Consider the following 12,066-nt stretch of genomic DNA (forward strand, 5'->3'; position numbering starts at 1 on the left):
TTTGTAGTTTGCTGATTTATTTTTAAATTAAGTAATTAATTTTAATTAGGTGTATATGACAGCAGAATGCATTGTGATTTATCGTACACAATTGCAGCACAATTTTCATTTTTCTGGTTGTACACGATGCACCATTTGTGCATTCATACATGGACCTAGGGTAATGATGTCCATCTCATCCCACCATCTTTCCAGCCTCCATTTCCCCCTTCCCACTCCTCCCTCCCTTTGCCCCATCAAAGTTCCTCCATCCCCCCTTCTCCAATTATGGATCAGCATCCACTTATCAGAGAGAACATTCAGCCTTTGATTTGAAATAGCTGCAGAGTCCTGGGCTTTCCTTGGCGGCTTGGCGGCCGAGTGGCCGACCAGCCAGCAGGGGGCGCACTGTCCGCCGCGCTCCCTCCCAGCGCCCGCTTCCGCTAACGGAAGCCTGGACGGCTGGAGGCTGCGGGATGGCGGTGCCGCTCAGGTCCCGCTCTGGTCGCTACCTGCGCTGCCCGGGCGCGGCATCCACTGGCCCGGCCTCACGCTCCGCCCGTCGCCGGCAGGTGTGCAGAGCCGGACCGGCCGAGGCGGCCATTTCCGCGGCCTGAGACCCGCGGCCCGCGGCAGCTGAACCAGAACTTCGGGCGCCTCTTTCCCGCTAGGACGCTGCCTGCCCCGCGCGCCAGGGCGGCCGGCGGGCAGGTGTCCTCCGGGAGGAGCCTCTGGGACCCGCGGCGGGCGGGGATGGCGCGCAGCAACCCGAGTCTCTCTTACCTCTGTCCCTGTGGTGCCCGCTGATGGGGACTGGGTGCCGCCTGGGGCGCCCTGGAGCTGGGGAGGGGCGGCGGTTGAGCGCCTGAGGGAACCCGCACCCACCTGTCCGCCGGCGCGGGGTGGGGGCCAGGTGAGTGGTCAGTGAGCATGCGTGGGCTTCAGGTGGTGCAGAGGGAACACCGCGGGCTGTGCCAGTTGTGCCTCCAGGCAGGAGCACCAGAGGATGAACCACAGGCCTTGCTTGGCTGCCTCCTAGCTTTCCCTGAGGATGACCGCTCGCTCTGAAAGCTCCTTTTTCCACTGCTTCCTTTTGTACCTGGGCAAACACTTTGTCATGAGCCATGCTCTGTGATTTGTGTTTCTAAGTTTGATTATTCACTTTCTATAGATCAATTATGAATCTCTCCAATGAGGACTGTAATGTTTTTCTCAAAACTCAGTTTTTGTTTTTGACCTACAAGCAACCAAAAACTTAGCCTTTAATGCATGCCTTTTTCTTCATGAAATCAGCTAAGAAATATGTATGGAACACCCACTGTGTGCATTGTGCTGGGCACTGTACTGGACACCCTCCATGCATATTTGATTAAGGCCTAGGCTTTTGCATCACATGTCCTTTCAGTTTGGTGGAAAAGAGAAGAGAATCAATTGCTCATTATCTTTCTTGCTTGGCATGATCTCAGCCAATACTCTCAAATTTCACTTTTGTTCAAGGATTCTGATTCTTGCAAGAACATTTTAATTTCTTTGGGGAGTTCATTTAGTATCTGAAATTTTGTGTGTATTTCATGCTGCCTTTCTATAATATGCCTTTACTGGCTTTTTAAAGTGCACATATGTAACTTTTCTGGAGACAAAAATGAGGCCTTTACCTATAATGGGGGTCCTGTTTGGTTTTTAACACAGTATGCAGTGTGGTTACTGCTGAAGCTGAAAACCTGGTATTCTTTCTCGGTAGTGGTAATGTTTTTCTGGCAATTGCCATACTAGGCCTTTCACATTCTTGGAGTATATTGGAACTTTATGAATATAGAAATGTTTAACAGGCTTCTGACTTTATCCCATGTAACACTTGAATTGAGAGTCTCTTGTTTTCTTTGTATATACTCATACCCCAAATTCACAACTTAATTTTGAAGTTTATCTTTCATTTGATGAACTTTTCCCCCTCACAAAGATTCCAAGTTTTTCTCAACTCATGAAGCCGATGATACATAAACAACTGTAAAGAGAACCACAAACTGAGATGTGTTTCTTTGCTATCTTCATCTAGACACAGTTATGTCTGTCTCCTATCCTACCCCACCTTGGCCTTATGATAAAAATTCATAACCCAGCAGAATTACAAAGTGTTAAGTCCACAAATAATTGCCAAGTCCTGCTCAAAGTCATTCTTTCTCACCTGCCTTTACCTGTGCTTTGATTTTGAATAGCTTGTGCTGTTTTGGAGCCTTCATTTCTTAAAAGTTAAAATGGACTGGTAGAGAATAAATACAGCACAGGAGGAGTGATTTCAGTGACTTAGTCACAAACCAACACAAAATATTTTAATGAGTGAATGGGATTCAATTGTCATTTTGTAAATGATCATCTTTCTTCCTTTTCTGGTAGGGTTTTTAGACCCTGAGGAGGAATTGGAGCTGATCCACATTATGGGAATGGAAACCACCGAACCTGAGCCAGACAGTGCAGTGCAGCCTGCCTCTTGCTCTGATGACCTTTCATGCCAAATGAGACTCTGAGAAGATCACTCCATTGAAGACTGTTCTAAGAAAAAGCAGGATCAGAAGAGACTGGGAACTCAAAGAGGTCTTGAGACCAATGTTAAACACTTTGCTAGAATCTGGATCAGTTCATGGGGATTTTAGATCTAGAGATGAGAGTGGTGATGAGAGCAGTTTAGTTTCCATGAACCTATGGAAATGAAACCTCTGGAAATTAATCCATCATGTCCAACAGAAGAAAATGATGTATCTGTCCTGATTCCTGTGGGGGACCAACTACCAGAAGCCCATCTTTCCACTGATGTTCCAGAAAAAAACGGTTCCAATCCAAATCACAGCTTTCCACCAGAAACCACGGGTGAGATAGTGGTCCATTCGACCGCAGGGCACTTCCAGACTGAACTTTTTTAAAAATTTATTTATTTGTTCTAATTAGTCATACATGACAACAGAATTCATTTTGATTCATAGTACACAAATGGAGCACAACTTTTTATTTCTCTGGTTGTACACAAAGTAGAGTCACATCATTCGTGTCTTCCTATATGTATCTAGGGTAATGATGTCCATCTCATTCCACCATCTTTCCTACCCCCATGGCCCTCCCTTTCCATCCCTCCCCTTTGCCCTATCCAAAGTTCATCCATTCCTCCCTTGCCCCCTCCCCCATTATGGATCAGTATCTACTTATCAGAGAAAATATTCACATTCAGTTTCAAGTGATATTCCTACTAGCCCCGACTGCATATACATTGTAATGGATTGATTATATTCCAGGGATTTTTCAAGACAACAGATTTGGACATTTGGACATCAGTGATAAATTGAGTACTGAGCTCTTCCAGGACAAAAGTGAGGAGGCTTCCCTTGACCTAGTGTTTGAGCTGGTAAGTCAGCTACAGTGTCACACTCACAAAGAGAATGGAATTGAAATTTGCATGGAGTTTCTGCAAGGCACTTGTATTTATGGCAGGAATTATTATTCATGCTTAGAGCACTGTATATTATTTTTCCTATTTCAAGAAAATTTACCATTTGTCAAAGAAACCAACTTCCCATTTAAAATTGTCTGTTAACTATGAAAGCTGTATACTTGAGTCATTTGCATATCTCTTCATACTGTAGTGGTCTTTCCTTTGTTATTGACTGATACAGTACCCTGATTACAAGGTTATTTTGTACTTGTCTTAATACATTAGTATAATAACAACTGCTTAAAAATAAAATAAAATAAAAGTACCATGTGACATACATGTATCTTGCACATTGATGATTACTGTAATCAAGCTAATTAACATATCCACCCACTCACATGTGTGTGTGTGTGTCTGTGTGTGTTTGTGTTTGTGTGTGTGTGTATTGAGAACACTTTCAAGCAGAACAATTAAAAAATTTTTTTAGTTGTAGTTGGACACAATACCTTTCTTTTATTTATTTTTGTGTGGTGCTAAGGATTGAACCCAGGACCTCACATGTGCCAAGCAAGTGCTCTGCAACTGAGCCATAACCCCAGCTCACAGAGCAGCAAATTTAAGCATACAACAGAGTGTTATTCACTGTGGGGACCCAGTTGTAGGACAGATGTCCAGAATTGGCTCATGCTGCATCACTGAAGTTTTGTACTCTTTGGGTAAACCCCGAGCTCCTGGGAACCACCATCCTGCTCTCTGCTTTTACAGAGCAACTGGTTTTGATTCCACACTTCATTGAGGTCATAGAGCACGACCTTCTACATTTGCTTTTTTCACTTAGAATAATGTCTCCTAAAGCTCATTAGGGTTTCAAATAACAAGATTTCCTGCATTTTGAAGGCAGAATATTGTTCTGGGTGTCAAATGGTTGACATGTTTTTGTATGTGGACATAATCTTAAAACACCAGTTAAGAAAATTAACGAGATTTTTTTCAGAAGTGATTTATGAAACATTACTTTTATTTGTTTTAGTGCCAGGAATTGAACTCATGGGGGGTTAACACTGAGCCATATCCCAGCGCTTTTTGTTTGTTTGTTTGTTTGTTTGTTTTCAAAGTTTGAGACAGAGTCTTGTAAACTTGTTTAAGGCCTTGCTAAATTGCTGAGACTGGATTTGAACTTGCAATTCTCCTGCTTCAACCTCCCAAGCTCTGGAAAGTAGTATAGAAATCCCTCAGAAATCTTGCAATGAAACAAGCATTTGAACTAGTTATCCCACTCTTTGGCATATACCCAAAGTACTTAAAATTGGCATACCATAAGGATGCACCCACATCAATATTTTTTGCACCTTAATTCACAATAGCTAAGCTCTGGAACCAACCTAGGTGACATTCAACAGATGAATGGAAAAAAATACACACACATACACATACATACACACAAACATACACACACACAGCAATATTACTCAGCCATAAAGGATGAAATTATGACATTTGCTGGTAAGCGGATGGAACTGGAGATGGAGACTATCATGCTAAATGAAATAAACCAATCCCAAAAAACAAAGATTGAATGTTCTCTGATATGTGGTTGCCAATGCACAACAAAGGGGTGGGGAGGGAAGAATAGACGTTCATTGCATAAGACAAACGGGAATGAAGGGAAGGGAAAAGGGATGAGAAAAGGAAAGATAGTAGAATGAACCAGATGTAACTTTCCTATGTTCACGTATGGATTCATGGCCAGTGTAAATCCTCATCATGTACAGTCAAAATATGGGGAGTTATACTCCATGTACCTATAATGTGTCAAAATGCATTCCACTGGCATGTATAACTAAAAAGAACATAAAACATTTAAAATCCATCTGCCAGAGGCTTTACCGGGACCTATTCTGGATCACAGGGTGGGCAGTACATGGAACAGCGGTGTCAGAATGGCCCAATGAGCGCAGGAGGAATTGTGTGGTCCATGACAGGAGGGTGGGTCTGTGCACATAGTCAGTTGCCTGCCTGCTGGACCCCATTTTGCACTGTTGCAGTGGTCAAGCAGAGTCTTCTGGGCAACCAAGACACCTGCAGGGACCGAAGGAGGGGGTGACAGAAGCAGCATTGGGTGGTGGGGTGGGACATGGTTTCCACAGATAATCTTACTTCCAATAGTCCCAAAGGTGTGGACAAGTGTCCCAGCAAGGATGCAGGGTGGTGGCAGCTGCCACATCTAAGCCCTGTCAAGGTTCCACAGGATGATAGCAGCTGGCTACCTGGTTGTGTGACAGGGTGTTGGCCACTGTAAGTCCAGCATGTGGACCACTGTACCCGACAGGAGAAGATGGGGAGCGTGTTGTGGCAGTGACAAACAGACACCTGTCCCTTTGTTTTCCGCCTTTCCAGAGGGAATGGGGTGTGTGCCCTCTGATCCTTAGCCTGCCTTCTCCATTTCCTGATCCCAAGGTGGAAGCAATATGGGTCTTTGCAGTGCAGGGTCCAGCAGAGGTCACAGCTGGGTGTGGTCACAGTGATGCAATAGGCAGCAGGGACAGCAGACTACCATGCACCATGGGGCACCTAGAAGAGCATGTCCCTACACTGGTCCACAGTGGAAGCAGCCAATGTGAGTGTCAAAGTCAGAATTGTGCCTTTTCCACTGTTTCTTAATTAGAAAACACAAGGATGTTGGACTTGCTTTATGTTTGGATATGGAGTGACCAGGAGAGAACAGCAAACACAAAACCATCAATTGCAAAATGAAACACACCTATCCCACTCCTCGAGTTATGCCTGAATGAATTAATGTGACACAGCCACATTAATGATTATAGCAGCTCAACTCACAATAGCTAAACTAGGGAAGAAACCTAGGTGCCCTTTAGCAGATGAAATGGAAAAGAAAATGTGGTATATATACACAATGGACTATTACTCAGTCATAAAAAAGAACAAAGTTATGACATTGGCAAAATAAGCTAATCCCAAAGAACCAGAGGCTGAATGTTTTCTCTGATTTGTGGATGCTAATTCACAAAAACGGGGGAGGGTGCCTAAGGAAGAATAGAAGGGCTTTGGATTAGACAAAGGGAGGGGAGGTGGCATGGGAGTAGGAGGGATAGTAGAATGAATCAGACATTATGAGCTTATGTGCATATATGATTACATGACCAGTGTAATTCTACAACACGTACAGCTGGAAGAATGAGAAGTTATACTCCATTTACGTATGATGCATCCAAATACCATCTACTGTCATATAAAACTAATCGACTCTGGATGGGTACAGTCATGTCCAGTAGAACTGTGGAGAGATTTTTGGAGCCAGGTGGAATGACTGCCTAAGTAACCCAGAGGAAAGCAGCCTGAGAATGACCCTCTGGAGGGTGAGAATAACTGTGCGGTGGGTGTGGGAGAAGAAGCAGCGCAGAGTCAGGAGGAGCCTGAGCTCAGACCAAGTGGGGGTGGGGGTCTCTTCACCCTGGAGCCTTCCTTTGACCAACCGCCTTGGCCCAAGTCCTTTCTGCGTCACAGGTTCCATCCACACGTCACAAAGGCTAAACTCCAGTTCAGCCTTTGGTCCAAGGAGGAGCTGGCTTCTCAGCCAAGCTGCTCTGTGCTGACCAGCGTTGGACTAGTGTGGACTTGTGCCTGGTGACGAGCCCCCGTGCCCTCCATGGGCAGTCTTCTCACCAAGTGCGGTCGCAGGCTGCGCCGCAGGGCCCTGGTGGCCCACCAAACTCCCCTGCGCCTCGCCCGGGAGGCTCCCTCTCCTCACAGGGCCCACCCGGCTGCACCTGCCGCTCCCCCCAGCCCTGCCAGCAGGCGCTTCCTCCAGGATCCCCGACCTCCACCTCGGGGGCCTCCTGCTGTTGGCAGGGACAGAGGCCCGCTCCTCTGTCGGGGGATCCTGCTGCCCGCGTCCTGGGGGCCGTTCCCCAAAAAGCCGGTGCTATCGAGGAACAACTCCCGGATGTTCGGCCCCTGGACAGCAGTAAGGGTCCCCCCTCCTGGGCGCTGGCCACTCCTCCTGCCTCCAGTTCCTCAGCTCCTCCACCAAGCTGAGGGGCCCATGACAGCTGCTCGCTGCCCTCTTGGTGCGGCTAAGGAAGCTGAGCTCAGGGCCCAGGAACATCCAGAAAACACCAAGATCCATCAGGAGGAGGAGCAGGAGGAGGAGAAGGAGGAGGAGGAGGAGGAGGAGGAGGAGGAGGAGGAGGAGGAGGAGGAGGAGAAGGAGGAGGAGGAGGAGGAGGAGAAGCTGAAGGAGGAGAAAGAAGAGAAGCTGGAGGAGGAGAAAGACAAGGAGGAAGAGGAGAAGGAGGAGGAGGAGGAGGAGGAGGAGGAGGAGGAGGAGAAGCTGAAGGAGGAGGAGAAGGACGAGGAGGAGGAGGAGGAAAAGCTGAAGGAGGAGGAGAAGGAGGAGGAGAAGGATGAGGAGGAGAAGAAGACGGAGGAGGTCACTCGGGGAGACCTCAGTGCCCTGGAGGCCAGTTCTAGGCCCCCAGAGGGAAATAGTGTTCTCGAGAGGCCCCCCGTGTCGCCCAAGAAGTGGATCTGCCTGTCTGCCTCCCCATCCATCCAGGGAGAGCAGGGCCTGAAGCCCACCTGTGCTCTATCCCAGGGTTGGCCCTCACTAACTGCTGCTTCCAGGAGGCCGCATAAAAGAAAGCTGCTCATGCCAGTGGCCCTGCCATCACTGATTGCCTGGCATCAGGATGGGCTGCCCCCACCTGCAAAGCGGCCACTTTTATGTTCAAAAGGCACCCTGAGGAGGGTTCAGAGTGCCAGAAGTAAGCACGTGAAGCCTGAGACACAGGTCGCCCAGGGCGGAAGAGAGGCTCTGGAGGACTGCACCACCACTGTCCATTCATCCTCCCCACCTGCAGGCCCTACCTGGAATGCAGGCCCCCTCCCCCCACCCACTGACCCCTCCCCCATCCCAATGGAATTCGAGCCTGCTGGGCCCCTGAACCTACCCATCCCTCCACCTTCCCCCTCATCTAATATTCCACTGCCTCTTCCCAGGAAACCTCCTTCTCCCTTCAGCCCCAGTCCCCATGTTGGAATTACCCCTAATGTGTTTCACCTTCCCACACCTCCTACCCAGGTCCCTTTCCCCTCCAATCCTACCTCTTCCAGAATGGAATCCCCAACCCCCATGTGCATAGATCCTCCTCCTCCTCCTCCTTCTCCTTTTCCTCTTCCTCCCCCTCCCCCTCCTTCTCCTTGTCCTCCTCCTCCTCCTCTTCCATTTCCTTCTCCTCTTCCTTCATTTTTTTCTCCTGCTCCTCCTCCCCCTCCTCCTCCTCCCCCTCCTCCTTCTCCTCCTCCTACTCCCTCTCTTCCTCCTCATTCCCCTTCTCCTTTTCCTCCTCCTCCTCCTCCTCCTCCTCCTCCTCCTCCTCCTTTTCCCTCTCCGCCTTCTCCATTTCCACTTCCTCCTGTTCCTATTCCTCTTCCTCCTCCTCCCCTTCCTGCTCCTCCTCCTAGTGTTCCCTCCCCTTTGGCTGCTCCTCCTGCTGCTCCTCTTCCTCCTCCTCCTCATTCCTTCCCAAGACCCACTCCTGTCCCTTCCACCTCAAACCCCAATACCCAGGGCCAGCACTCCACTAGGAGTGTCCCTCCCACCCTAATAGCCATGTCATCGGCTCACCTCTCCCAGAATCCCGCTGTGCTGCCTGAGGACATGGCCATGGACACCACTCCCCCTTCCATGGCGGTCATTTTGTCCTCTCCTGCATCCAGTGACAGCAATGTCCATGGCCATAGGCAGCCCAGGCAGCCAGCAAAGGGACCAGTCCTCCCCAGCCCTGCTGCTCCTCTTCCTCCTCCTCCTCTTTCCTTCCCAAGACCCACTCCTGTCCCTTCCACCCCAAACCCCAATACCCAGGGCCAGCACTCCACTAGGAGTGTCCCTCCCACCCTAATAGCCATGTCATCGGCTCACCTCTCCCAGAATCCCGCTGTGCTGCCTGAGGACACGGCCATGGACACCACTCCCCCTTCCATGGCGGTCATTTTGTCCTCTCCTGCATCCAGTGACAGCAATGTCCATGGCCATAGGCAGCACAGGCAGCCAGCAAAGGGACAAGTCCTCCCCAGCCCCCCAACCCTTCAGTTCTCCCAACCCAACCCCAATCTCTCCCATTCCATTGTCCCACCACCCACCCCTCAGCCTGCTTCTAGGAACCCTGCTGGACAGCAAAGAGCCTCTCTTCCCAATGCCCCCACCGTTACCACGCTGCCAGTGCAGGACCACTCACCGGCCTCCACCCTGGCACAGAGGGCATCAGCACCACCAACCTCCCAGGCTGCCAGTGAAGAGCCCATGGATACGACCCCTCCTTCGAAGGCTGTCAAGTTCTAGTCACCTCCTGCCTGCCAAGTTCTTAGACTGACTCAATTTGGTAAGCAGGGCAGACACGTCGACAGCTATTTCTATATTGTAGGCCTGGTGCCACATATTTGCAATTTGTTGGCTTTTCACATAATTGCTGAAGACATAATCACCAATGAAGCAGTGCATATGTGTACGTGCACACACACACACACACACACACACACACACACTCACACACACACATACACAGAAATGCCACAGTCTTTGTCTCTAAGTTTCAGAAGTAGGCAAACTTGAAAATTTTCTGAAACTATAAAGGAGACTAAAGAGATGTGATAAGTGTATGAACTGTGGGAGCCTGGACTTAAATCAAGCATGGAGGATGACAACAGGACAACTAAGAAATTGGGCTATAGACTAGAGGAAAGTGTTGTGTCAATGTTAGTTTCCTGAATGTAGGAATATTCCAGGGTTATGGGAGAGAATGTGCTGTCCTGGACAAGTCACAGCAGAGTAAAGGCATTAAGTGCACAGGGGTAGGAGACACAAATACTTCTCAAACTGTTCAGAAAGGTTGAATTAGGGAAAGAGGCAAGATAAAGTACATGTGGCAAAATGTGAAAAGTCTGTGACTCCTCCTAGACATTCCAAAGAACTCTCATGGAGAGACAGGAAATAAAGTTTGCCCAGGCAGTTTCAGTGGTCTTCCCTCCCCCACTAGGAAGAAAAGTTTGGCATTCATTTGCAAACACACTTCAATATTTCACATGTATAGATGAATCTTTCAACTATTATAATATAGACCTGTCTCCCTCATTAATGATGTGTTAAAAATCTGTAAAAGCTGTTTGCTCAACAAGATGAGTTCAACAAGATTGATTAGATCAATTAGGAAAGAATTCCCACATGGAATTCTCTTAACAGTATTTCTAAAGTTTGAAAATCCTACAGAGTAAAAAATATCTAAAATTACTATAAAGAGTAAATAACAATGGATTGGAACTGATGTAACAATGACTGCAGATTGTGTTTACATAGAAAAACACAATTGGGCTTTACAGGAGGAAATGTGAGCAGGCCAGAAACAGGGCAGCAATGAAGTTACGTAAGTTGTCAAGAGTTTGATAGCACCATGACGTTGATCATAAAACTGTTCCATGATGTGTGTCCTCATGAGAACCCTGAGGTGCCCGTTTCCATGACTCTGTACACTATGCTTTGCTTTGCTTCACGTTCTCTATATTGAAGAAGCTGGAGTAGAGCAGCTTTCTATTTCTCAAAAAGATTAAATTTAATCTCAATTAAAGGAAGACCTTTCTAACATGTGGGACATGAGTAGTCACATTGGGTCTGGCCTTGTGATCCTCAGGTGGCGTATTTGTCATGAAATATAGCAGTTGACCTTGTGGGGAGGATCAGTCTTCAGGGTCAGTACCAAGCAGCAGAGAACTCAGCCCATCACAGGTTGAAAGCAGAGCACTGCAGCACCAAGGGAATGAGGTTCTTGACTCAGCTAACCATTGGTGAATTGGGCTAAGGCTTGCTGAATATTTGTTGGTACTTGCCCTCAACTAGCTTTGAACTATGAATAGATATATCTGAGCAGCTGGCTCCGACAGAGGGCAAGATGGAAGCACCCAATAGAGAATACTATGAACCAATGTTCTATTCCCTGGAAGTGTCTTTCTTACTCTGAATTTTCTACTCCTTCCCATTTGCAGGCCCCAAGTCTTTGGCCATAGGACTGAAGTCACCACCAGGACTGGCCCATCAGGAAACTCAAACTTCCCCAAAGAAACAGAGCATTCAAGGAGGAGAGGTGTCCCATATACAGACCACCCAAGTGGAGGAAGGGGAAAAGAAAATCAGACACACTGGCGTGAGAACTGGTCCACACTGTTTATTTTTTGCATTAGCTTCAACCAAAGGAGGAACGGTAGTTTTATTGTCCCAGTGAGACCCTCGATATCATTCATTGTCTTCTGAAGAGACTACTGGTCACTGCGGAATAGAAGAAAAGATACTCATGCTCCAATTCCATTCCACTGTAAAGTGCACAAAAAGAGTACTACCACATGAAAAATTCATGTGTCAGGAAAAAGAATTCTTGAAAGAATGATCACAATTTTTATTAGATGTTTTGGCCATGAGTCATTTATTCCCTTTATGATTTTTTTTTTTTATTTCTGGGGAACTAAAGCAGAACTTGCAAATGAGAAAAGTTAACATTCTTCACTTTTAATAAAATATGGGTGTGTTTTATAAACTAATTCATAGATCTTACATCTTATTAGCTTCATCTCTTTAATTCCAGTCTGACAACAAGAATAAC

The 12,066-nt window shown here is 47.3% G+C and overlaps 1 long non-coding RNA gene across 1 annotated transcript; it reads left to right on the forward strand.

Annotated features, from left to right (window-relative positions):
* Positions 1-236: 236 nt before the first annotated feature.
* On the forward strand, positions 237-3,739 carry LOC144370500 (uncharacterized). The gene is made up of 2 exons (XR_013430473.1): positions 237-892; positions 2,374-3,739. It is a non-coding gene; the product is annotated as an uncharacterized LOC144370500 (long non-coding RNA).
* Positions 3,740-12,066: the final 8,327 nt, after the last annotated feature.

Source organism: Ictidomys tridecemlineatus, chromosome 14, assembly GCF_052094955.1.
Source record: "Ictidomys tridecemlineatus isolate mIctTri1 chromosome 14, mIctTri1.hap1, whole genome shotgun sequence".
Lineage (NCBI taxonomy): Eukaryota > Metazoa > Chordata > Mammalia > Rodentia > Sciuridae > Ictidomys > Ictidomys tridecemlineatus.